The following is a 25576-nucleotide window of genomic DNA, read 5'->3' as shown; positions in this document are numbered from 1 at the left end:
CAACTATTTAGGTGGATTACTAGCTGAGGTCGGATTGCAGCTGAACCTCAACAAGACGATGCTCATGAAAAACAAACTAGTCCCTGGAGCTTCATTAGCTCTCAATGGAACGAACATCTCTGAATGCAGCAGCTATGTGTACCTGGGTCAAGAAATCAACATGAGGAATGACTTGGCGCCAGAACTGTGCAGGAGGAAGAGAGCAGCATGGAATGCCTTCAAGAGCATCGAAGAAGTGGTTAAGAGAACGAAGAACCTCCGACTCCGGGCACATCTTTCCGATTCCACCATTCTTCCTGCACTAACATATGCCTCAGAGACCTAGGCCCTATGCAAACAAGATGAGAACACTATTCGGGTATCCCAAAGAGGAATCGAAAGAGCTATGCTAGGAGTATCATGTCTCACTCAAGTGAGAAAAGGAATCTGGAGTTCTGACCTCTGTCAATGGTCAAGAATCAGGGATGCTGTCCCGTTTGCCAAGGCATCAAAAATCAGATGGGCCGGTCATGTAATGCGATTCAGAGACGACTGCTAGACTAGAGCTGTTACAGACTGGATTCTACGGGACGTCAGAAAACTGCATGGCCGCCCACCAACTAGATGGTCAGATTTCTTGTCAAATCCCTAAATGAACAATTTGAGGCTCTTTCTGTTCCTGGAGTAAGCAGATATCATTGGGCTACACTGGCACACGACAGGGACAAATGGAGATGTTACTGGCGCCTGCTCGAGCAAATTGAAGATCAACGGGTCAACAAGTGATACAAGTGAAGCGATACTAGCTGAGGAAGGAAGAAAGGAACACACCCTGACACACCCTTGTTTGGACCCCACCCTTGATCAGATCTCCTAGTAATCTGGAGTAATCTCCTTAGATGAGATTTTTGTTAATCTCCTTGAGAAATGGTTTTACCCCTCTTTGTTGATTTGTGAATATTCAACCCACCTTTGTGTCACCACCCTATGTGATTGCTATATAAACTAAGATTGTGGGAGACAGCAGAGACAGGAGGAAACAGCAGAGACAAGAGGAGACAGCAGAGACAGAAGAAGAGGAAGCAAAACACAGATAGAGGCAGCAGGATACAGACAGAAGACACAGCAAGGAGGGGACAGTGGCAAGACAGGAGCAAGGAGAAGACACAGGAGAAGACACAGGAGAAGAAACAGCAGAGAAGACAGAAGCGAGAGAGAAGACACAGAAGAGAGAAGACCAGAGGAGAGACTACAAAGACAGACAGAGAGACAGACAAAAGAGAACACAGCAGCACAAACAGAAGCAGAGCACAAGGAGGAGCCATCCTGATCCAGTCCATACACAGTGGCTTGAGAACACTGAACTAGTGGGGGAGGTGGGGGGAGAGAGAGAGAGACGCCCTGAGAGCCCGCGAACAACAGAACACAACACAAACATCTCATCACCCCATTCCCTCGCATCTTTGTAATTTTTTACAGCAGTGATCAAACCCGGTCAGTCATGAGCAAGGCAGTTTTCTTACCCACTCTTATACTCTATGTTCAACGCCCCCCCAAATATATATATATTTTATAAAGTCTTTCCATAAATTAAAGACCCAAATACAAAAAATGAAATTACAAACATAATTTTTAAAGCCATGAGAGTATTTTTGTGATGGGATTTAAGTGTTCTTATTTAAGAACAAGCTCTTAAATAAGAACCAAATATACAAATCATAATGTAAAAATATTTTGTGGATTCAAGTGCGGCAATTCTATTCTATATTTTGTTACAGACAAAAATGGATTTATGTCTAGAACATGCAAATGTTGTTCACAAATAAGCAAGAAAATAGGAAAGGAATTTTTTTCTGATGAAGCCAGATAGTATTTAAAACTTACTTTGAAAGTTGTGAGGGGTGAGAAAGAAAGAAAGACATGCTCAAAAGAGAGCACAGGCTTCTCCAGAGTGGTAATAAGCAAGCTGAGAAACATACAGACGAGCAAGATGCATGTTCAAGGGAGAACATTGGTTTGAAGAGCAAGCCAGGAAAGGGATTCAAGTCGGAAATTCATAGAAGAGAAAATCAAAATGTTTAATATGCACAAAAATTAGTCAACTTCATTAGCAATTAAATAGCTGTAAATTTAAATATTGGTAAGCTAAAACTCCTTTATTCCCCTGACATACAAAATATTTTAATCAGAGAGCATATGATAGGAGTATGTGAAGTCTCATAAACCCTTATACATTTTTGGTGGGCATAGTTTCAATACTATAGATGCCAGTGCTGCATGAAAGAATGCAAATTGCTAAAATCCACCAAATGTTAAGGATTTTAACCTCATAATTGCAGTACATTAGGGTATTAGATACAACTTAAAGAGTCTGCCACTGGGGAAATAGCTAAATATAATTGAATGCATGAAAGGCTATGTATCATTTAGGAATTATTAACTTCATATAGTAATATTGATAGGTTTTTTTAAAAATACAATAACATAGAATTGACTTTACTTTCCTAAGTGCTTTTCTCTAGGGAGAGAGAACTCTTAGAGAGAACGAGGAAATCTGAAATAATAGACTAATAGTGCCAAATACTAACAAGTCACCTCAACTCTCTAATGTTGCTGGTGATGCATCCACCTTAAAGACACTTCAGCAAAATTAGCTAAAGCTGATATATATTCTAAAGCACAAGAGTTCTCACTCCTGGGTATGAATTCAGCATAGTTACATATACACATCACAAAAATATATGGAAATGTTTGTGTTTGTAATTTTCTTAAACTAGATACAACCCAAATACATATAAAGCATTGATTGAATGCATATATTTTGTTATATTGTATAATTCAATATATTTCAATGAGAACAAATAATCATTAATTTCATAAATATCTAGGAAATAAATCAAATTGGCACATAAAATTCTATTCGTGAACAACTGAAAAAGAGACAAAATGAATCCCTGGTGTTGATTGAAAACCAAAGACAGGATAAAAGACCTCACGTGTGTTCAGATCATGTATTTCCTACATGCGTTCAGATCATGTTTCTTCACCTGAGTGATGGTCAGCTTTGTGAAGTTTGTGAAAAACCATGAGGCTGAATGTATAATTGTGTGTATATGTATTATATTTAAAAAAATATTTAAATCATAATAGTAAGAGTTCTAAGTATATACCAGAGGTCAAAAAAAGGAAAATAAAATAAGGAACTCAGATAAAAGTATTAAATTAAAATCATGAGAGGAAGAGAGAAAACTATTTATACTGTTGTTGCCATTGTCTTTCACCTTTTTCAACTAATTATTTGCAGGTAAGATCATAATAATTTCTATGTAAGATGTAATGGCTTAAAAATAAAGTAAGTTGGCCAGTTAGTTCAATTGGTTAGAGTATGGTGCTGATAAAAATAATATAAACGCAGGTGGGGTCAATAGTACAGTGGGTAGGGCACTTGCACATGGCCAACTTGAATCCCCAGCATCTATATATAGGCCTCTGAGTCTGACCAGAAGTGATCCCTGAGCATAGACCCATGGATGTGGTCAAAAAAAATAAAAAGAAAAAGATAAAATGAAGAAATGGAGAGAAAGGAAGAAAACTGTGGAGGGGGGAGAGAGAGAGAAAAGGGGAGAGAGAAGGAGGAGTTAAAGATAGGGAATCAAGAAGATAAAAAGAAATCACCTCGGCCCATCTTACTTCCCATGACTGTTTTAGTCTGGGGAACTAGTGTTATGTGTTATTTGACATTTTTTCGAAAGCAGGGGGTGGGGAAGGTCCATAGTATTGCTCAGTTTTTCTACAAATGGCACAGCTATCAGGCCTCCTAAACTCATTATTGGGTGTAGACATGTCATTTTTCATCACAAACTTTAGATCCCTTTCACAATGCACAGTGGAAACAGAGTTCCATTTGGTATGGAACGACCTGCCCCAGGCTAGGCAGGCATCGATTCCTGGGAAACACACTTGGTTTTGGGTGTTCAGTGTTTTGGCCATGGTTTTGCTTTATTCCTTTTGACCTCAAAGACTTAATTGAAATCAAAAAGCCTCCTGCTAGACAGAGGCTTTGTCTTATGAAGGTTGTTTTGAACACAAGCTTTAGGAGAGGGAGCAGTATTAGTCTCAATAAATGTTAGCCCCTTCCATTTTAAACTACTTATCTATTTTCATTTAATGCCAAGACTTGTGGACCATCTCAGTGGAGTCCCAATTATGAAGAATCACCAAGCCTTGAAAGTCACACACACAAAGTTGGAAAACTCAATGTTCGAAAATCATATAATCTTCAGTGTATCTAATATAAATCACAATTCTTTTCCTTTTCTCTATATGAAAGCCTAAAGTATCAAATTTTATTGTCACTGTTTCTTTCAGATCTTTTCAACATTTTTTTTCTGAAATTTTATCACTTACTTGCTTAATCAATTCCTGTCCTTTTACACCTATCTTGACCCCAACTCATCTCCACTCCTAGATCAGGTAGCTCTGTATCTCTATATTTTCTGCATACATCTCAAATTACACACTGATAATGCTACATCAAAAAAAACCATGTGCAATATCCAAGATCTATAAAGCACTCACAAAACTCAAAACCAAAAAAAAATCCAACAACCTCATCCAAAAATGGAGACAGGAGATGAACAGACACTTTCCTAAAGAAGACATACAGATGGCCAATAGGCATATGAAAAAGTGCTCATCATCACTTATGACTAGGGAAGTGCAAATCAAAATAACACTGAAATATTATCTCATGCCAGTGAAAATGGCAGATATCAAAAAAGTCTGGAAATAGCCAGTGTTGGCAGGGTTGTGGTGAGAAAGGAACCCTCATCCACTGTTAGTGGGAATGCTGTCTAGCTCAGCCTCGATGGAAAGCAATATGGAGATATCTCAAAAAGTAGGAATTGAATTCCCGTACAAACTGGCAATGCCACTTCTTGCCACCTATCTCCAAAACACAAAAACATTACTTAAAAATAATATATAACATCTATGTTCATCACAGCACTTAGTACAATAGCCAAGATTTGAAAACAACCCAAATGCCCAACTATGGATGAGTGGATAAAGAGATGGTGGGATATAGACACAATGGAATATCATATGGCTCTAAGAAAGAAAAATAAGATCAGGCAATTTTCTTCAAGCTGGATGAAACTAAAGGCCATCATGCTGAGCGAAGTCAGAAGTAAAAGACAAATACAGAATGATCTACATGTAGTACTTAGAGATACATAGAAAGTAGCAACAAAGAGCCAAGGGCAGCACAAGAGAATTGATCCATACAGTTGGATTTGTGTGTAGGGTAGGGGTGGGGTGGGGGTTTAAAATGGAGGCACACTGGGGACTTTGGGAGAAGGAGCTACACTGGTTATGGGTATGGTGTTGGAATGATGTATATATACAGGAAAACTTCATTAGCAATATTGTAAATCAAAGTATGTGAATCAACTAAAGTAGTTTTTTAGAAAAACACATGTATGTGTTGTGCCACCACTGGATGGTGGTTTCCAGGTGCTATTATATTCACTCATCAACAATCTGTTACCTAATCTAATATCTAGCATGTGTTAAGTACTCAACATCATTTTCACTATCTATTCAATAGGTGTTAGAATAATTTTATTCATGTGGTCTGATTCAAATTTTAAGAATGGAGTTCAAAATATGGGCTAGAATAACATGCAGATGCAATTTACTACAGTGGTGAAAGGAGGTGCCGGCTCCCAAAGGAACTGTTCACAGACTGCATCAACCTCAGTTGATCTGTCTTCTCTCTCTGCGCCACTCTCATCTCTCTTCCTCTTCACCTCCAAACACTTCTTCAACTTTGCCTAATCATTTTTAATTTCCAAAAATTTTGATTAAAAACACAGTATTGACAAAATTTTAGTTTCATTCAGTCCCTTGTTACTCAGCAAATAGATTTACACAAACTTGATCCAAATACCAACTTTGCCTCATTTCACAATGTCTTTTTTGCCATGTTCGGTTTCACAACAACAGAACTAGATGGCATTTTAGTTGTTTAATGATTTGGGAAATTTAAGATTTGCTAAGTACTTTTTTAATATTATCTCATTTCCTCCTCATATCAATTTCTTCAAATAATTCCATGTTTACAAGAAAATGAATTGAGATTCAGAAAATATTGTTGTCTGGTCAATATCATGGAGTTAATAGTACAACAAAAACTTAAACACACATCTTCTGCCAACAAAGTGTGTTGTATCTAATAACTGTGCTTCTGAAAGCAACTATCATTCCTGCACAGGAGCACATAAACAAATCCATAATAATCTTGATAAGAGGATACTGTAGAATGACAATATAGAGTGAAGTGAGAATATACTTCTACACTTATACAAAATCTATCATCTGAGAAGTATTAAACACTGACTCCTAGAGATTAGTTCGAATATACCCAAACTCACCCGTGAGACATTCTGGAATGAGCGGAGTGTAATTTTCCACCCTGCTCTGTAAGAAAAGCAGAAGCACCATTGATCGGTCTTCTGGTGAAAAACTCTTGGACTGACCATTTTGTCCAGATGACTTGATGATACTTTCCTCTGGAAGTAGTTTCCATTTTTGCAAATCAGAATGGATGAAAACAGGATAAACTTCCCTGTTAGATACTAGGTTTTTCCAGCTCCTCTTTCACCGGACGATGCAGACAGTCATCCTACCAAAAATATAGCTTTCAGATGTCAGTCTCAACAGGCGTGGGTGTGTTTGCTCAGAGCAGATGCTGAGCGCCATGTGGCAGAGGGAGGGAGAACTGGGCTGATCATGATATGGTGTTTGCTGGGTTCTAAACTCTCTTCTCAAATCCTCTGCAATTGGCCAGGACATTCCTGGCTTCTTTGTTATTACCCCATCTAGAGTAATCTACAAGAACCTGGTAGAAAATGTAAGTCAGTCAAACCAACCAGACCTACAATTAGGGACCATTCTTCGAATTCTAGGGAGATTGCAACCAAATAGAGATTACACAGTCGCTTGCCATTCAACCATACAATTTTAAGCATTTCTGAGCACCTACTATTAAGCAATCACCAATCACTCACAAGGCACTAGAAAAAATCCTGACAGAGTTGCCCATTCTTCTCCCTTCAAAAATTTACGTAAGTAGAACCCATCATTGATTGTGTATCTTGCAACAAGAGGAACTTTGCATTTATCATCGCAGTTAATTTCCAACAACTTTGTAGAGCTAAACAATAATATCCATATCTTAGTGATGGAAAATTTAAGGTTCAGATAGACAAAGAAACGTGTCCAACTAATGGTGTTGCCATTACTAACTGCATAGCTCAAAATTCCACCCAGACCTGTCCGACTCAATAGCACACTGAGTTAGTAAAAAATAATATGCTTTATTATTGTACTACTCCCTTCATAGCATGGCCCAGTGGATGTGCCTATAAATCCATGTACTTTCCTATCACATAGGCAGAAATTCTCACTCCAGGATTAATTAATACACACACATACACACATGTGTATATATATGCATATACATATATATATATATATATCAAGCAAGATCATTGGTCCTGTATCAACAAGAAAGTTTATACCTCACAGCCTTACTTGTGCCTAACTCTCTGGGCTGAGCAAGGAGAGGAGGGGCCCTTCCCTGAGATTAAGAGTGACAGGAGCCTTGCAGTTTTTCTGCTCAAGGCAACTTTATCTGAGTCATCTTTATATTCCCCACAAAACCTTGCACCAGGCTTTGCAAAAATTAGGTGCTAAATAAATATTTGTAGAGGAAAGAAAGAAATGCAAGAATACAGAAAGCTTGTTATTTATGCAATGGCAAGCAAAAACAGCAGGAATATTTTTTTTTAAACCTAGTGTGACCTCACAAGAGTGGTTTATCACCCTTTCTCTGGGAAATCTTCCTCCAGCTGGAGTTCTCAGCACCTTTTCCTCTTCTACACTGTTTAGAACTTTATTTAGCAATACCTTGTTGTCAATTAGCATATGCTAACTTATGTTTATTCAAGTATTTGACAAATATAATTGATTGTCTATGGAGAATAAAATTATGAATTAGCTTTTCATGCAGCTCTCTGCGTATATTTCTCCACATAATATATAAGGTGATGAGGCAAAGGCTGTTTTATTCTGTTCCATAGTCCCTCTAAAGACATAGAACAACACCCCATCTATAAAAAGGGCTTAATCAGTAATGGCATAATAAATAAGGGGCTTGTAGACACTTTGTAAATCTGCTTGAGAATCAAGTGCCCCATTACCCACTGCTTACTTTGGATTCCAGAAACAAATCTGTTTCAATTGACCAAAATATTCAGATGCTCCCCTCTCTGAAAAAATCTGAAGGCTATCCATTAAGGACATTTTGGATCAGATAAGGTGACCACAGGGACATGCTCACTGCCCTTCCCATGTCTACCTCGAAAGAGACTCTTCTGGAGAAGGGCTCACTCTGAAGCCATAGCCTCTTTCCTTTAAGTGAGAGTGAAGCCCGGCTTTGAATGCAACAAGAGTTCCTTGAAGCTTGAAGTGTTCAATTTTACTTTGCCATGCCCCCAGTATAATCCATTGAAAGGGCACTGTCCTTCAGGCCTTTCAGCTGAGCTGACAGCTGCCCGCTGATTAATTGACAGGTTAAAAAGATTGATTCCACATGTCAGAGCTGTAACCCTGCCAGAACAATACAGCTGTCACTTGGGCTGTAAAACAGACGCTTACATTAGCAGTCCTGACAGAGCCCGCGCAGACACGTGCACCTGCCTTTATGGAGAGCCTAAACACACAGCCACGCTGAGATTAATCATCTTGAAAGCAACATTGGAAGATCAAAGAAATGTTTCCGTGATGGAAATAGCGGGAGCAACACTGCCTTGGCATGTTCTTGGTCTGCAGATGGTGCCCAGTGGGCATGCCAAGAATGGTGCAGGGGACAAGGTGGGGCTTCAACAGTTGTCTGCGGTTACCGCCAGCACCGATAAGCATCAGTCTCTGCAACGTGCATGTACACGCAGCCTCTGATCCCTCACAAAGTCCTGTGCCCGCCAGGAACTCCCGATCTCTGCCTCAGGGTCCTGCCTCCCCCGGAGCAAGCAGCACAACCCAGCCACGGCCAAGCCAACTGGGGTGTGGAGCCCCAACTCTTGGACAGGAGGACATTCGTCTGGAGCACAGGAAAGCCCCCAGAAGCCTAGAAGTGACTGTCTTCCAACCAGCAAACATCTGAGGACACCTCAGATGTCAGAACATGCACAGACTTTCCCAAGGCGTTGGGAAGCGATTTTAATTGCTGGAAGGAAAGCTTCAGAGGAGGACGACCCCTTCGTATTCTGCACACACTGAAAACCCAAACAGCCTGAAATTGTCACTAGGTAATTAGAGGCGTGAGGCTACGGTGTTCCTGGGAAGACTGCTTCCGAGGAATGCTGGGTAGCTCTGGATATAAAGCACAAACCAGATGTGCCCAGAGCCTGGTCCCATTTTGGTCTCATTTTACTCTTCCTGTATCTTTCCAAATCTGCACAAGAACCCTCCTGCATGTGTGTGGAGGGGGCCGGGCAGGGGGCGGGGGAGATGGAGGGAAGGGGGTACATATCTGCTAGCCTGCAGCTAAAGGGCTAACCCAAGGGCACCTGTGAGAAACAACAGTTCACTGAAAGCATAAATATCCTCTCCCAGACCTGGTTCAGAAACCTAATGGAGAGCATTGAAATTGTACAGTTTACAAGTGCACTCGGTGTCTGAATTTTCTATTATAAACAAGTGCTTCCAGAATAAGAAAAAGATTTCTGAAACAAGGTTTTAGTTGTTATACAGGCAATCTTTATAACCCCATGAAGTTTAGGGTCCCATACGTTTAGGATCCCTAGGCTTAACTGCATATCACATCATCTTTGGGAAGGTTTTTAAAATTCAGAAATGAGCACCAGAGAGATAGTACATGGTTAAGGCACTTGCCTTGCATGCAGACTAACACATATGACCCCCTGTACATCACAGGAGTGATCTCTGAGCACAGAGCCAGGAGTAAAACCAAAATATAATAAAAATTAAAATGTATATGTAAGTATACACACTGTCTGTGCTGTTGATCACCGATTTGCTCAAGCAGGCACAGACAGACAAACAGAAGTATACACAATAATAGCCGGCATGGATCAGAGTATAGTCTGGAAATGTGAATTTTATTAATCTGCTTAGTTGATTTCCTGCTGAAGGGCATAACTGCTTTCCAGTAGATTCTGCAGAGAAAATGCACAAAGAGCACAATTATCGCCTTGGCCTTTGCATCAGAGTAGAGAGAAGATGATAGAAAGGATAAAAATCTACTGATTTAATCTACAAACATAGTTGTCCAATAACTAAACTGAAACTGGATTTGTAACCAATAGAGAGAACAGTGCCTGTCTTAATAAATTCATAGCACCAGTTTTAGTCAGTGAACTTTCTATAAGGCCATTAGTTTCCTAAATTCCAATCCCATCTCCTGTGCATTGCCACATCCTGTTAGTTACTCTGAGCAGGGCACTGTGCCACAAGCTGGTAGAAGGGGAGTGGAATCTACTATTTACAGAGCACATAGAAAGCAGATGCTACTTGGTTCTGCTATTGATCTTCCTAAGTGATATGGGAGTAATACAGATGATACCATCCGGATGAGTCATCTATCACTGGTGTCTCTATTAAAAAAAAATGTGGGTGACATTTTCATCCATAGTTAACAATGACTGAGTGTAGTTGTTTACAGGCTGGAACCACAGGACAATTAAAAGGATACACCTAAATCCACACTCACTGGAACCCCCAATTTGAAGGGACATACACAGATAAGCTGGGCGCATAGGAGATAAGGTCCCTTTGGAGAAGTCAGGCACCAGCCTGGCACTCAGCCATCATCTCTCCAGCACTGGTTGCTACAAGGCTTGGTATAGTTGCATGGAACCTCTTGTGGTTCTTGCCTTGAGTTCCTGAAACTTAAAGTCATGGAAATATAAAGCATTTACCTTATCACCTGCATCTCCTCTGGAGGCCTAATCCAACTACTGCTCGAGGGAGATCAGGGCCATGATCCAAGTGGTAGGCATGTGTGTGAGACTCTATCCCTGGCACCACATGACTTCTAAGCATTGCTGGGTGTGGCTTCCAAACACCACTACAACAATAACAAAACCAAAAATGTCTCCAGAACTAGGAAGTTAGTTACCTTAAAATAGACTGTCCTTAATTTTGTCATGGTTTGGGAAACACAATGATGTACAGTTAGGCATCATTCAGAAATGAAGATACATTCATAGAATGTACTGTTAGATGATTTTGTCATTGTGTGAATGTCATAGAGGGCTATGTAACTCCAAAGTATAACCTGTTGGGATCATCATGGTAGGTATGGTATGTTGTGATACAAAGCTGTATGGTCTGATGTGGTTTACTTCTCAGGAACTCCTGTTACTTCAGGACCCTTTTTTCATGTACAAAGTAGCCAAGGTTATTTTATACCCTTACCATAGGGAAGGAATGATAGAACAAGACTCTGGCACTTTGTTCTTTGTGGTGGAGGTGGTGATCAGGAGAGGATATTAGGAAGGGAGGTAGTTCAATCCCAGGGCCTCATATACTCAAGCTGTGTGCATTATCACTTTAGGAACATCCTAAGCCTCTCAAATGATTACTTTTAATTTTCAAAAACCAATGTCTAAATGATTAAATTTAAAACTTTGAAAAACATGGCATTAATCTAAAACAGATAGCGCAACAAAATGTCCATGGTCTTCAACTGAGAGGAAGGAATCTGTAAGTCCAAGAGAAAATGTAGATGCTAGAAGGTTGTGAGAGGATCTTCCTGGGATTGCTGCTAGGCCTTCAACAATAGAAGGGCAGCAAGTCTTCCTCCCTCCACACCCACCTCAACTCTCTCCATTCCTACAGTAGTCAGAGGACCTAGCACGTGCTCTAACATCTCACTAGCTCCCAGCTATGCAGGGGACCATGGAGGTGTTGGGTATAGGCAGGCAATCACACCATGTCTTAGAAAGCAGTGAAGAGTTCTTCACCCACCTACACCTGGCACACAAGCACAGAGTCAGGAAACAGGATGAAGACCGATGGTAGAAAGAAGGATGACACTGAAGATGCTTGCCTGAATGGAAGATAGAAGTCCAGAATGGGATGAGGACACCTCCTTAGATGCCAGCAAGGCCTGATGATGGCCACCAGGCAGCAACTCCCCAAAACCACTCAATTTGCTTCCATAAGCTCCCTAGTTTCTTTCCTGCTTAAGGAAAGGTGTGTATAGCCTCAAAAGGACGGAGATTCAGTCTCTTGAGTCCAAGAAAGATGTCTACAAATAAAATTATTTTTCCATAAAATATTTTAAAAATTAAATTTTGGGGGCATTCAGACGTTCTATATGTAATTTGTATTTACCTCAACTGTTGGGAAATCCTTTGTTTTATAGGTAAGAAATGAGCCTCTTGTACTTCTATACAGAAACTTCTCTGTGATTTTGGAATAGGAGTTTTTTTTTTTTGCGGGGTAGGGGTTGTTTCAGGGTCATACCTGGTGGTGCTCAGGGCTTACTCCTGGCTGTGTGCTTAGGGATCACTCACTCTTGGTGGGCTCAAGGGACCACATGGGATGCCAGGGATACAATTTGGGTTAGCCGCATACAAAGCAAGCACCCTACCACCCATACTATCTTTCTGATTTCTTTTCTGTGTCCACGCAGGAGAACCTGGCAAGCTCCCTGTGGCGTATTCATATGCCAAATACAGTAACAATGATGGGTCTCATTCCCCTGACCCTAAAGAGCCTCTAATGTGGCACCGTTGGGAAGGATGAGTAAAGAGATGCTGCTAAAATCTCAGGGTTAGGACGAATGGAGACATTACTGGGCCCGCTCGAGCAAATTGTTGATCAATGGGATGACAGTGACAGTGACAGTACTTCTATCCTAATGCCCTCCACAACAGTAAAAGACATAGGCTTTAAAGGACATAGGCTTCGACATCTGCTCAATAGGTAATCAGCTTGCAGTCCAATGCTATTGTTTTCTGACTTCAACAAGTATAAAACTGAGAATGAGTTTACAAAATAGGGCCAGAGTGATAGCCCAGTATAAAGTATTTGTTTCACAAGTGTGATAACCTGGTTTTAATCTCTAGCACTGCCAAAAAAGACTTTACAAAAGATTATAGTAAGTGAACATTGATATAATGTGAAGCAATCAGATACTAACTTGATGTGATCAGTGAACATCTCACTGAATTCAATATAGACAAGTCAAACTAGTCTAACTTGTAGAATGAGTTTAAAGTCATGTGAGATTGGTTCAGATTCATAATAAACAACAGGACTGTGAATCAAAGAAGCAGAAGTTATGAAAAGAAGACACCAGCCCCTTTCAGTGATTAACCATTGGAGAATAGAGATAGTATAGCAGATTCGCACTAGAGAGTCTCAGAGTTCAACCTTGTTTCATTATAACATTGAGATAAGAAATATTCCAGCCAGTATTGAAAGAAAGAACATCATTGCAGAACATGGTTTCCACTGTTTGACTTAAAGTCAAAATTTCCAAGAACCTTTGTTAAGTGTTAAGTGAATGCACAACGGTAAGTAAAGTGTTAAATGACATTTTTAAGTGAAAAATTATAATGCCCAAAGAGAGTGACCTAAGCCCACCCATCTTCTCAAAAACAGTGGCCCTGACCCTGGTCCATGGAGTTCTGCCTCCTGTAATACATTCCAATCCCATCACCCTGGTCACTTATGTCAGAAACTGGGATGGGAGACTACCAAACACCTCTGTTTCTTCCCAGCTTTCTCTAGTCCAGACTTCCTCTTTAGAGACTTTCTATCCCTGGCTGGGTTGCCCCAGAGAAATGTGAGTTGGGTCTGCACAGTCTTTGCCACAAGTCTCTTCAAAGCTTTTATGGTGAGATTCAATATAGATATACAGATCAATTATCTTAAAAGCAGCAAGGAGGCCCATCAAATATTTCTAGCTTTAAACAGGTTTATTTCCATCTGCACTTATCTCTGCTATTTAAACTCCATCGCTTGTAGTTAATCTTATGTAATGCAGCATAAGAGGGCTTATTTACTTTCTAATGACATCAATTGGCCATAAATATTAGACATCCAAGGTTCGTTGAAGCTGTGGGGACAGTTTTCTATTCTTACTTGACATTTGACTATTTGCAGAGCTTTCTCTTCTGTTTGTTCTCGTGTGACTCACTTATCGGCTGTCATAGGCCCATGTTCGATTTATTTAAATTGAATGAATAAGTACATTAGGCAGGGCTGTCAGGAGGAGAGAGAATGGGAACTTATTGGATGAGTGATAAGTCAACATGCTGCAATAGAGATTCTCAGCAAAGCCACACAAATCAAAATGCTAAGTGGAGACGAGGAGACAGCTCAGGGCAACCAAAGTCAGGGGCAGGGAAAGACAGGGCCTTCACTGGAAGGACAGAAGATCCCTGGGTCTGAGACTGCTATGAACCTCACTAGAATGGTAGAAAATCCTCTCATCAATATGGGTACTGAAAGCCAGGATGAATTTTAAACCTCTAAGAACTTAGATTGCCTAATATCTAGAAGAGTTCTGAGATATGCATTCAATATCATATCATCTTATCCAGTTTAAGATCCTAAGATTCAGCCCTAAGGCCCAGAGCCCTGGATCTTGCTGCTTCAACCCTATTCCTTGGTTATTCACCTGGGAAACACCAGGCAGGTGAATAGATAAGTGCACCTACAGAGACAGGTCACGGCACTGTTAATAACCCAGGGTCTTAAGATTCTCTCCTACGTAGAGTCACCAAACAACCTAACGTATTGAATTCAAAGAGTGGACAGAACCCTTGAATGTGAAAGTTGGTGTCTGCCTATGATTGGACTTTTTCCTGTCCTCCTTCACATCTACCTATTTCTTTCATTACTGAATTCCCTATACCTTCTAATGACCTCAATACCCAGAACAGATTCATCCTCCATAGACTTGCTTGGTTCTAGCAAACACTTGTTTGAGATTATATACTGCAATTCAGTATATAATGCCTTTCAATGAGTTGCCAACCAAGGATTCAGGAAAATTACTATATAATTCTGCCTGGGTTTTTCTGATTTGTCCCAGCTCTCACTGGGAAATGGTTCGAGAATACAGGCCTCTGGATTCCTCTGAATTTCTTTTCAAAAAAGAAAAGTGGGTGGAGCCAGAGCAATAAATAGTATAGCAGGTGGGGCATTTTCCTTGCACAGATTTGGTCTCTGGAAATCTATGTGGACCCCCAATGAAGTAATCCTGAGCACAGTCAGGTGTGCCCAAAGTAATGAAAAAAGGAAAAGTGGTCATTTCTGAAGTAGATAATGGTAGGGTCTCTCATAGTTAGCTTTTATTTCCTTTACATTAATTATCCTCCCTTCTATTCATCTATTTGATCTTTTCCTTCATTAAGGAAGGTCCCATGTAAGCATCAGAAATTGAATGATTAAAAGAGCAGCTATGGGGCTTGAGCAATAGCACAGCAGATAGGGCATTTGCCTTGTACACAGCTGACCAGGGTTCAATTACCAGCATCTCATATGGTCCCCTGAGCACCGCCAGGAGTAATCCTGAGTGCATGAGCCAGGAGTAATCTCTGTGCATCTCTGGGTATGAGCCAAAAAGGAAAAAAAATCATTCAGAGATCCCCCACCCAATAGGCAATACCAACACAAACCCCATGATCACTCTAGTGAGTGGATAATTACAAATGTTACTCTACATTTGGCTGCATACAGCAATAAGAGGCATAAATGAGTGGGGAAGGAAAGGATTGCACTGTATTTTCTCCTTTCTCTGAAAAACAATGAACTTTATGAACAATTTAATATATGAAGAGCGGGAAAAGAACTTCAGCTAGATGAAAAAGAGCTTTTCTCAAGGGCCCCATGGTGATCTGAATACAGCCAGAGAGTCAGGAACAGCGATAAAAGAAGTGATGGCAAGTTAAGCAAGGACTCAGCTGCAAAGGGGTCACTTGGCCTTAAATCTTAAAATCAATGGAAAGCCACTGAGGGATTTGAAGCAAGTATGCAGATGTCATCAGACTTTCATTCTGAATCAAAGGAAATCGCACAGGCGGCAGGATGGAATGTGAGCATAGGGAACCAGAAAAGATGTGCCCGTACAAGTTGGAAAGACAGTGGAGCCGCTGACTTGAGAACAATGGTAGCTCTGACCAGGAAGTGGCGGTAGAGATGGGAGACTTGCGAGTCAATAAAATTGGCAGGACGTGGAAATGGGTCAGGTACATAGGGTGAAGTCAAGTGGCATCGCACTTGTTACTGAACAAGCTCTTTTCTCAGACAGGCAGTTGGATGCTTTCCACACTCTCCCTAGTCTTTAAGCAATATCAAGCTATTGTCCTCAGAGTAAATCTCCTGAGGGTGAGTATCTGGTATTTTTTTCTTCCCTTATTGGTGTATTTAAAATTTCAAGAGGTGATCAAAAGGCTGATTAAAAGGGTGATCAAAAAATAGTTATTGGCAGAATGTTAGCTACTTATATTTTCTTCTGCTCTCCAGAGACCTCTATAGCTAATATAGTGGAAGGGATTTCCTTGGAGGTAGACACTTCCTGTAAAATTGCCTGTCTCAAAATGTTTGTGAATACCTCCAGTGACCCAGTGAAAATCTCTCTCTCTCTCTCTCTCTCTCTCTCTCTCTCTCTCTCTCTCTCTCTCTCTCTCTCTCTCTCTCTCTCTCTTTCTCGTAGAGGAGGTTTAAAGACCTGGATACCTATTGTGGAGCCACTTGGCCCACAATAGCCTCCCCTATATGGGGAATAGTACATACCCCAAACCACTATTGATTGGTGAGAGGCAGCCAACAGACTGAGGCAGATTCAGTGACCTCTTTCTTCTAAAAGCTGAAAATTTGGGAGACCTTCATGAAATGTGAAACTTGTCAGATTTGAGTTCCTTAGAGCAAAGTAATTTGAGGTGCCTTGAATTCACTTGTAAGAATTCAAAACTTGTTTGCATCGTTTTCTGTTCCATTGTAACATATTATCATTATTTTCATGATTCCCTCCCCTAAATAGATATTTTTGTCTTAAGATGGCATTATTTTGCTTCTTTCCCCTTCAAATCAGGATGGAAATATTTTAAAGACAACAAACATAAGTTAAACAGGGTCCAGAATCCTTACTCAGAAGACTTTGTGCTTCTCTTTTTGCTATTTCTTACAACCAACTGCCCCTTCGACTTTAGTTGTCTAACTGAGGTTTACTATGTAACTGTCTATTCCCTGACAAAAGTGCATTTAGTGGGGATAGTTTTGCTATGACTGAAGTCTCTAGAAATCACTTCTGGAGGATGCCATGAGCTTACTTTGAGACCCACCAAACCACACCACAAGTTTACCTGACTTCACGACCTACCTTTCAAATGCCAAGCGGCCAGAAAGCTTTAGATGACAGAGCCTTAACTCTGAAGACAGAGCCGAGCCCCAGCAGATTCACCGGGGCCTCCTTCAGGCATCTCCTCAGGCACCCGAGTCCCATCCACTTATTAACATGAGTTCTGTTTCCTCTTGAGAGACCCATCAGTCACATGAGAGCTTCGGCAGCAGATGCACCAAGAAGGCTGGAATTAGATCTCCCAGCCAGGGCTGACAGCCATCATCCTGTGAGAGGATTATTTTGGGAGGAAACACAAGCCAAATATTTATCAGCTAATAATTGCTGGGGCAAATGGCCTCTCCACGTCAAGGAGGGGAGCTGCCATCTGGGAGGGGTAGTGCCCACCACAACTCTTCCAGGCACTCACCCCCGCCAGGCAAAGGTCAGAGCCAAGGAGCCTCCAGTTTATGGCCAACAGCTCATGCTGTAGGCAGTCAGATGCACAAAACCTAGCTTTTCGTGGTCACGATTCTCAAGAGTCAGGGAGGGGAAGATGTGAGGAAAAAGTGATCTCAGACTAATAACCTTGGAGTGGATTGGCTAGGGATTCCCACACAGAAAGGTCTGGAAAAGTCTTTACAGACTGGGGAGAGAGTGCAAAAGAAGGCACTACTCAGGAGGCCCTGGCTGGGGAAGGGGGGGCGGGGGGGCGCCTGACCCTGACATCATACACTAGCCTGTCCCTTGCCCCTGTGGATATGGGGAAGCTGCCTGCAACCTACTGGGAGAGAGGAACTGAACCTAGGCTGCAAATCTGGTGCTGTGCGTGGTGAGGCCCTTCCTCATCTCTGTGCTGCCGGCATCATCCCCTCTCTCCACCACCTGCTGCATTGCCTTGGCTCCCACCACAAATTCCGGTTTCCACCTTAACTGGGGACCTGCCGGTTCTCTTTGCTGGCTGGGAAGTCCACCAGAGCAGGAATTCCTCTATGCTTTCCTCACAGAGGGAGCTGGAGCAGGAAGCAAAGGAATCCACGTGTCTTGGGCAGCTCTCCCTGCACCACCTGGAAGTGCTGGCAGCTCCCCAAAGGGCTGCCTTTCTGGGAGCTGAGGAAATCCCAAAAGCTGTGGCTTCAGGCCGCAAACCAGGCTGCAGCTCACCAGTGGCCTTGGTGCTGCCAGAGGCAAAATGTGACCCTGAGCTTCCCCCAGGGCCCCTCCTTTTAGCATCAGCTCCATTTAGAAAACAACCCTGCCCTGGAAAAGACCTCTTCCTCCTCCTTGCCCCTGGTGGCAGCAGGGGCCGAGCAAGGACGGGCACCCCAGGATGAAGGCACAGGATGGCAGCCAGTGGAGTGCAGACAATCTTGGGAGACAGATGGCCCAGCGGATGGGCCGGCAGAGAGAGGCTCCTGCTCCTTGTCAAGATGACACTCAAAAGTACATCCCCGTCATCACAGGTTGTCAGTGGTGTGTCAGCTCGCGATGTCGTGTGTGTTTTTGGACACTCTGTGAGCTTGGAAGGCTGAGCGGGTTCCCACTTCCATAGCAACGACAAAATTCCAGCCCCAGACGCAAGTCTCTGAGTTAGTGTCAGACAACGGGGGGGAGTGGCAGGCAGAGAGGGGTGTCACTCGTAGCAGGGAGCAGCGCTGGAGTGGCAAGGATGGGCAGGAGGCAGGATTCTGGATGTCTGTGGGGAGACCGTGTGTGGGCACAGAGTGACAGAAGGCAGAGCTAATGGCTCAGTTCACGGGAAATGCAATCTGTCAGCTTGAGCAAGCAGGAGTTGGGCTTTCCTGAGCTCTGGTCCCTTCCAAGATGCCTGAAGGTCCTCTGGTATTCAGAAAAAAATCCCTCTTGATACAGATTGTGGAGACCTCTGGAATAATGGGCTTGAAACTTGAAGGCAACTGATAGGAAATTGAAAATAAAGGAAGAAGTGTACAAAGCTTTCTTCAAGGACAGCAAAAAGACAGAATCACAAAGTGTATTTGCTCCTCTTTCACTCGGGGAGCTAAATTTATCCAGACTGTCTGAAAATAAGCTCACCCATGCATGTGGTAGCTACACGTCTAGAGAGAGGCTTGGGGCAAGGGTCTCTTCTGTGCTGGTCTCCTGAGCCGTCTGGTCTACCACTAAGTCACTGAGTCTTGAATTCTCCAAGAGCCTTTTTCTAGGACCTGAGGGAAATCACTTGCTTTCCTCAGGTGTCAGATTCCTTCTCCTTAGGAAGAAGGAAAGATGACTTCTATATGATATTGGCCTTGGGGAGTAGGAGAGGGCATCAGAGCAAAAATCTTTCTGGCCAGTGAGAGATCAGCCTGGATGTAGTCCGAATGGCAGGTTGGATGGCTGGTTCTCATAGATGTCATCGTTTATATCTAGAACCTGTGGGTATATTTTTCACCCTGTGTGACAAAAAAGGCCTTTGTAGGTGTAATTAAATTGAGGGGCTTGAGATGATAAGACACTCCTGAATTATAGGGGTGGGACCAAGGGAATTATCAGGTCTTTCCACAAGAAAGAAGAGAAGGAAGGTTAGCTGCAGAGATGTAATAATAGGAGCAGAGGTTAGAGTAAGTTCGTTTTAGCACCATAAGTGAAGGACTACACACTGGGAATGGTAAGAAAACTGACTCTCCTGAGTCAGCTTTGACATCTTGACAACCTATTTTAGATTTTGAACCTCCAAGATTGTCAGATGGCAAGTTTGTGTTAAACTTTAAGCCATTATGTTTGTTTTGTATGACAATAATAAATAACTAATATGTCTTCTGTGTGTGATATAACCTAGTCTGAAAACCTTCTTTTCCTGGCCTGTTCATCATACATATGGTAAGAGTAAGGTTCTTGGGTCTAGTGAAGTCAAATTTAGTTCTCTGTGTCCAATACAGAGCATCTAGCAAAGTGTTTTGCACAGAGGAGTCATTCAATCAGTGCTTGCTGACCTTGAGTTGATTTGTAATGAGGGAAGAAAGTAGCTTGGTGACCTTGGCTTTGGAGATTAATAAAGCTTTTGAGTAAATATTTTTGTACAAAATAACTATGTACATAAGGGCTCTTTATCTCCACCTTTTGGTGCGAAGGATTGAATCTACCTGTGAAGTTTACATCTTACCACTAAGCTATAATCAGGTCCAGATTTATAGAGAGCAAATGACGTTTTCATATTGCACTGAATATTTAGAACGTGAAATTACTTAATGATAGTCCATGGGTATCAAATCTAGCTTTTAAGACAAGGCTTCATAATCAGTTGGCCTTATGTCTTTGGTAGAGCTGTGAGTTAGAGACTTAACTTGTTCTCTTACTTTTTTTTTCTCTTGGTTTTCTGGAGCAATAGCACAGCAGGTAGGGCATTTGCCTTGCACATGGCTGACCCGGGTTTGATTCCTCCATCCCTCTCGGAGAGCCCTGCAAGCTACTGAGAGTATCCCGCCCACAGGCTTGGCAAGCTCCCCGTGGTGTAGTCGATATGCCAAAAACAGTAACAAGTCTCACAATGGAGACGTTACTGGTGCCGGCTCGAGCAAATCAATGAACAATGGGATGACAGTGCTACAGACAGTGCTTGAGTAAATATCAGAGTAAATTCAACAAAAAGATGTCTCCTAATGGTGAGCACCCACTTGCTTAATGTGTTCACTGTGAGCAGATGGGAAGCTAGTCATTGTCCTGGTGCTTGTGTGTCATAAGCACACAGGAAGCATCCAGGGCCACCTCTTTGTGTTGACTCTGGCTCTCAGAGAATCTTCCCAACAGAACCACAGCAGAACAAAGCAGTACTCCTAGGGAAAAGCTAAGCCAGATACTTAAGGAACTCAGAGATAGTGAGAATGTGATTTCCCAAAATCTCTCCCAATTAACATTTCTGGAGTGCTATTCTAGAATCTTGAAATATCAAAATCAATATTACATAGTCTCTAAATTCCAGGAGATCGTAGACTAGCTGAGTATACAACCATCAAAATAAATAGTTATGAAACAAGATTTTAAATACCAAGAGCTATGGGGAAATCAGAGGAAACACATTTGGTTTAGACTTAAAGAAAGTTCTGTAGGTTTTTAACACAGAAAACTCAGGGCAAATGGGGGATGGAGCAATAGCACAGCAGGTAGGGCATTTTGCCTTGCATGCGGCTGACCCGGGTTCTATTCCCAGCATCCCATATGGTCCCTCAAGCACCGCCAGAAGTAATTCCTGAGTGCAGAGCCAGCAGTAACCCCTGTGCATCGCCAGGTGTGACCCAAAAAGCAAAAACGAAGAAGAAGAAGAAGAAGAAGAAGAAGAAGAAGAAGAAGAAGAAGAAGAAGAAGAAGAAGAAGAAGAAGAAGAAGAAGAAGAAGAAGAAGAAGAAGAAGAAGAAGAAGAAGAAGAAGAAGAAGAAGAAGAAGAAAAGAAGAAGAACAAGAAAGAAGAAGAAGAAAGAAGAAGGAAGAAGAAAGAAGAAGGAAGAAGAAGAAGAAAAGAAGAAGAAAAGAAGAAGAAGAAGAAGAAGAAGAAGAAAGAAGGAAGAAGAAAAAAGAAGGAGGAAGAAGAAGAAGAAGAAGAAAAGAAGAAGAACAAGAAAGAAGAAGAAGAAAGAAGAAGGAAGAAGAAAGAAGAAGGAAGAAGAAGAAGAAAAGAAGAAGAGCAAGAAGAAAGAAGGAAGAAGAAGAAGAAAAGAAGAAGAAGAAGAAGAAAGAAGGAAGAAGAAAAAAGAAGGAGGAAGAAGAAGAAGAAGAAGAAGAAGAAGAAGAAGAAGAAGAAGAAGAAGAAGAAGAAGAAGAAGGAGGAGGAGGAGGAGGAGGAGGAGGAGGAGGAGAAGAAAACTCAGGGTAAATAAATTATTAGAAGAGAAATTTTAACCAAACATTTAGAAGTAAAAAATTTGTATTAGATTTTCAGAAATGAGAAATTTAGTGAGCTCCCTCAACACAATAAAAGACACTTTTGAAAACCCACAACCAAAGACATTCTTATTCTAAAAGAATAAAAGCTGTCACCTCTAAGTCAGAAATAAAACAAGAATGCCCACTTTTATCTCTGCTATTCAAAATTGTATTGGACTTTCCAAGCTAAAAACATATACAAGAAAAAATTAAAGACATTCAAATTGGAAAGAAATAAGTAAAATTATCTCTCTTTGCAGGATGCATTATTTTATGTATAGAAAATCCTAAGTAATCACTCCAAAGGACACTCAAATTAAAAAATAAATTTAGCTAATTTGTAGGCATTACTAAAGCAGGTTTACACTATGCACACACTCAAGCACACAAACCAGTTGTCTCTCTATAAACAACAATCAATAATATTATAAGGAAATTAAAGCGATTACTGGAGCAATAACATAGCAGGTAGGGCATTTGCCTTGCATGCAGTTGACCTGGGTTTGATTCCTCTGTCCCTCTAAGAGAGCCCGGCAAGCTATTGACAGTATTCTGCCTGCATGAGCAAGCTAGCCATGATGTATTCAATATGCCAAATACAGTAACAACAAATCTCACAATGGAAACGTTACTGGTGCCCACTCGAGTAAATCGATAAACAATGGGATGACCATGCTTACAACAGTGCGTACAGTGCTTACATTTATAGCAGCATCTAACAGGATAAAATACCTTGGAATAATTTTAACAGGGATGTAAGTGACTTACATAATGAAAACTACAAAACAATGCTGGAAAAAAATTAAATAAAACCCAAACACATGGAAAATAGTTCCATGTTCATATATTATAAACAACATATGTTAAAAAATGTCAATGCTCTCAAGTATTATAAAAGTTTAATATGATTTTTATCAGAAGTGTTAAGTCCTTTTAGACATAAATTTTAAAAAACAATACTTATATATGGAATTTCAAGTTTCTTAATATTCAAGTCAATCTTGAAGTGAATAATAAAGTTAAACAAGTAATTTACACTTCCGAACCTTACTATGAAGCTACTATAATTAAAAAATGTGACACTTACATAAAGCTAGATATAAGAGCAATGGAATATAAATGAAAACCCAGAATCAAATCCATATATTTTTAGCCAATTGAGTTTTTTACAAGAAAGCCAAGTAACATTAATGAGAAAACAGTCTCTTGAACAATGACACTTGGACAACTAGTTTATATATGTGAGAGCATGAGATTGAATTGCATTTTGTACCATATACAAACATTAATTTAAAATGAATCAACAAAAATATAAGAGCTAAAACTATAAAACTTTTAGAATAAAAGCATAGATTTTATTCTTATATCCCAATGCCTAAATTATCAGTAACAAAAACTACATTCCTCAAGATGTAAATTTTATATGCACCGAGGAATACTATGAATAAAGTAAAATTCACAATGGGAGAAAATAACTACATATTTTTATATCTACTAAAAGTTTACTATCCAGACATAAAGAACTCCTACAACTTCAGTAGTAAATACAGATCAGTATTTTTTTTTAAAAAAGTGCAGAGATTTTTCAAGGAAGATATACAAATGGCTAATAGGTACATAAAAAGGGAATTGACATCCTTGGTCAATAAGTAAATAAAAATCAAAACTTGGGTAATAAGACATTTCTTACCTACTAGAATGTCTATAATATTTTAACAATTGGAATATAAGAAGTATTGATGAGGATCTGAGAAAGTAAAGCCTTCAGATACTGCCAATGGACATGTGAAATTATGTAGCTGCTGTGGAAAACAGGTTGACTGTTGCTCAGAAAGTTAAACACAGAGATGACACATGACTCAGGACTTACATTCCCAATTATGTATCCAAAGGAATTGAAAACAGACTCAAGCAGCTCCAAACTGTATGCCAGTGTTCACTGCAGTACTATTTAGAATAATCAAAATGGATAAATAAAATATACTCTGCACATAAAAGAGAAATATTGTTTAGACACAAAAGAAATGAAATTAGGATACATAATTCAACATGAATAAAGCTTGAATTTTTGCTAAGTGTACAAATATTGTATGGTTCTACCAATTAAAACATATTGATATGAGCAATTCTATAGAGACAGAGGAAGACAGGTGGTACCATAAGCCTAGGGAAGTGGGAAATAGGGAATTACTGCTTTGTTCAGAGTTTCCTTTTGGGGTGATGAAAAAAATTAGAAAATAATGGCAATAACTGTATAACATTGTGTTACACCACTGTGTTAATACCTCTGAAATTTAAAAATTGGTGAAAATAACTAATTTAATATAAATATAGGCAGTCTCTTGTCCCCGCATGTGGCTGTCTTCACTGGGGCTCCTCAGAAGGTGGAGGGTTGAGTTTCCCTCCCTGCCCCAAGCAGAGCCCCGGCAGCCAAAGATCTCCAGAACCCAGCCACAGCCATGCTGAAGGGCACTCTCCACACGCTCGGAGAGGCCTCATGCATGAAGGAACCGGCAGAGGAACCCAGGTGTGCGGGACCCGGGGCTGAGATCTCCAAGCCTGCTCTGATCAGGACTGGGCCTCCTCCACCGACCCCCCTTTTTCCACTAGATAGAAAGCCACAAACTGCCCCTGGCGCCGTGTAATCCCATCAACAGCCAAGATCCAGAGACTATAAAACAATGCTCCTGGAAGTGTGAGACCGCATGGCAGCCGCACGACCTCTTGTAGTCCAGTTCTTCCTCTCAGAGAACCTGGCAAGCTATCGAGAGTATGCTGCCTGCACGTCAGCACCTGGCAAGCTCCCTATGGCATATTCGATATGCCAAAACGAATAACAATGATGGGTCTCATTCTCCTGGCCCAGAAAGAGCCTCCAATGTGGCAACATTGGGAAGGACAAGTAAAGAGAGGCTGCTAAAATCTCAGGGCTAAGATGAATGGAGATGTTACTGTGTCTGCTCGAGCAAATCAATGAACAATGGGATGTCAGTGATACAGTAAATATAGATATAGCATATGGTTATAACTAGAAATTAATTTAAATATGCATTTGGTTTGGGGGCAAATGCAAGGAAAGTGTATGTTTGGCACAGAAGAGCTTAACGTTTTCTATGATCAGGAAGCCACGTGAGGAAATGGATGACTCAACCACACTGAAATCAAGTGAAGGCACCTCAACCACGCCAAGTTCAGACTGTTAGAAAGCACATATGTTAAGTTATTCTTGTTGTGGTTGCTGTTGTTGCTTTTATTTTACCATTGATACTGGTTAACATTTTATGGGCATTGAAATGATGGGCATTGAGCTCAATGGATGGCCATTTATAAGAATGA

The sequence above is a fragment of the Sorex araneus genome, chromosome 1 (genome assembly GCF_027595985.1).
Source record: "Sorex araneus isolate mSorAra2 chromosome 1, mSorAra2.pri, whole genome shotgun sequence".
Lineage (NCBI taxonomy): Eukaryota > Metazoa > Chordata > Mammalia > Eulipotyphla > Soricidae > Sorex > Sorex araneus.
This window is presented reverse-complemented; position numbering follows the sequence as displayed.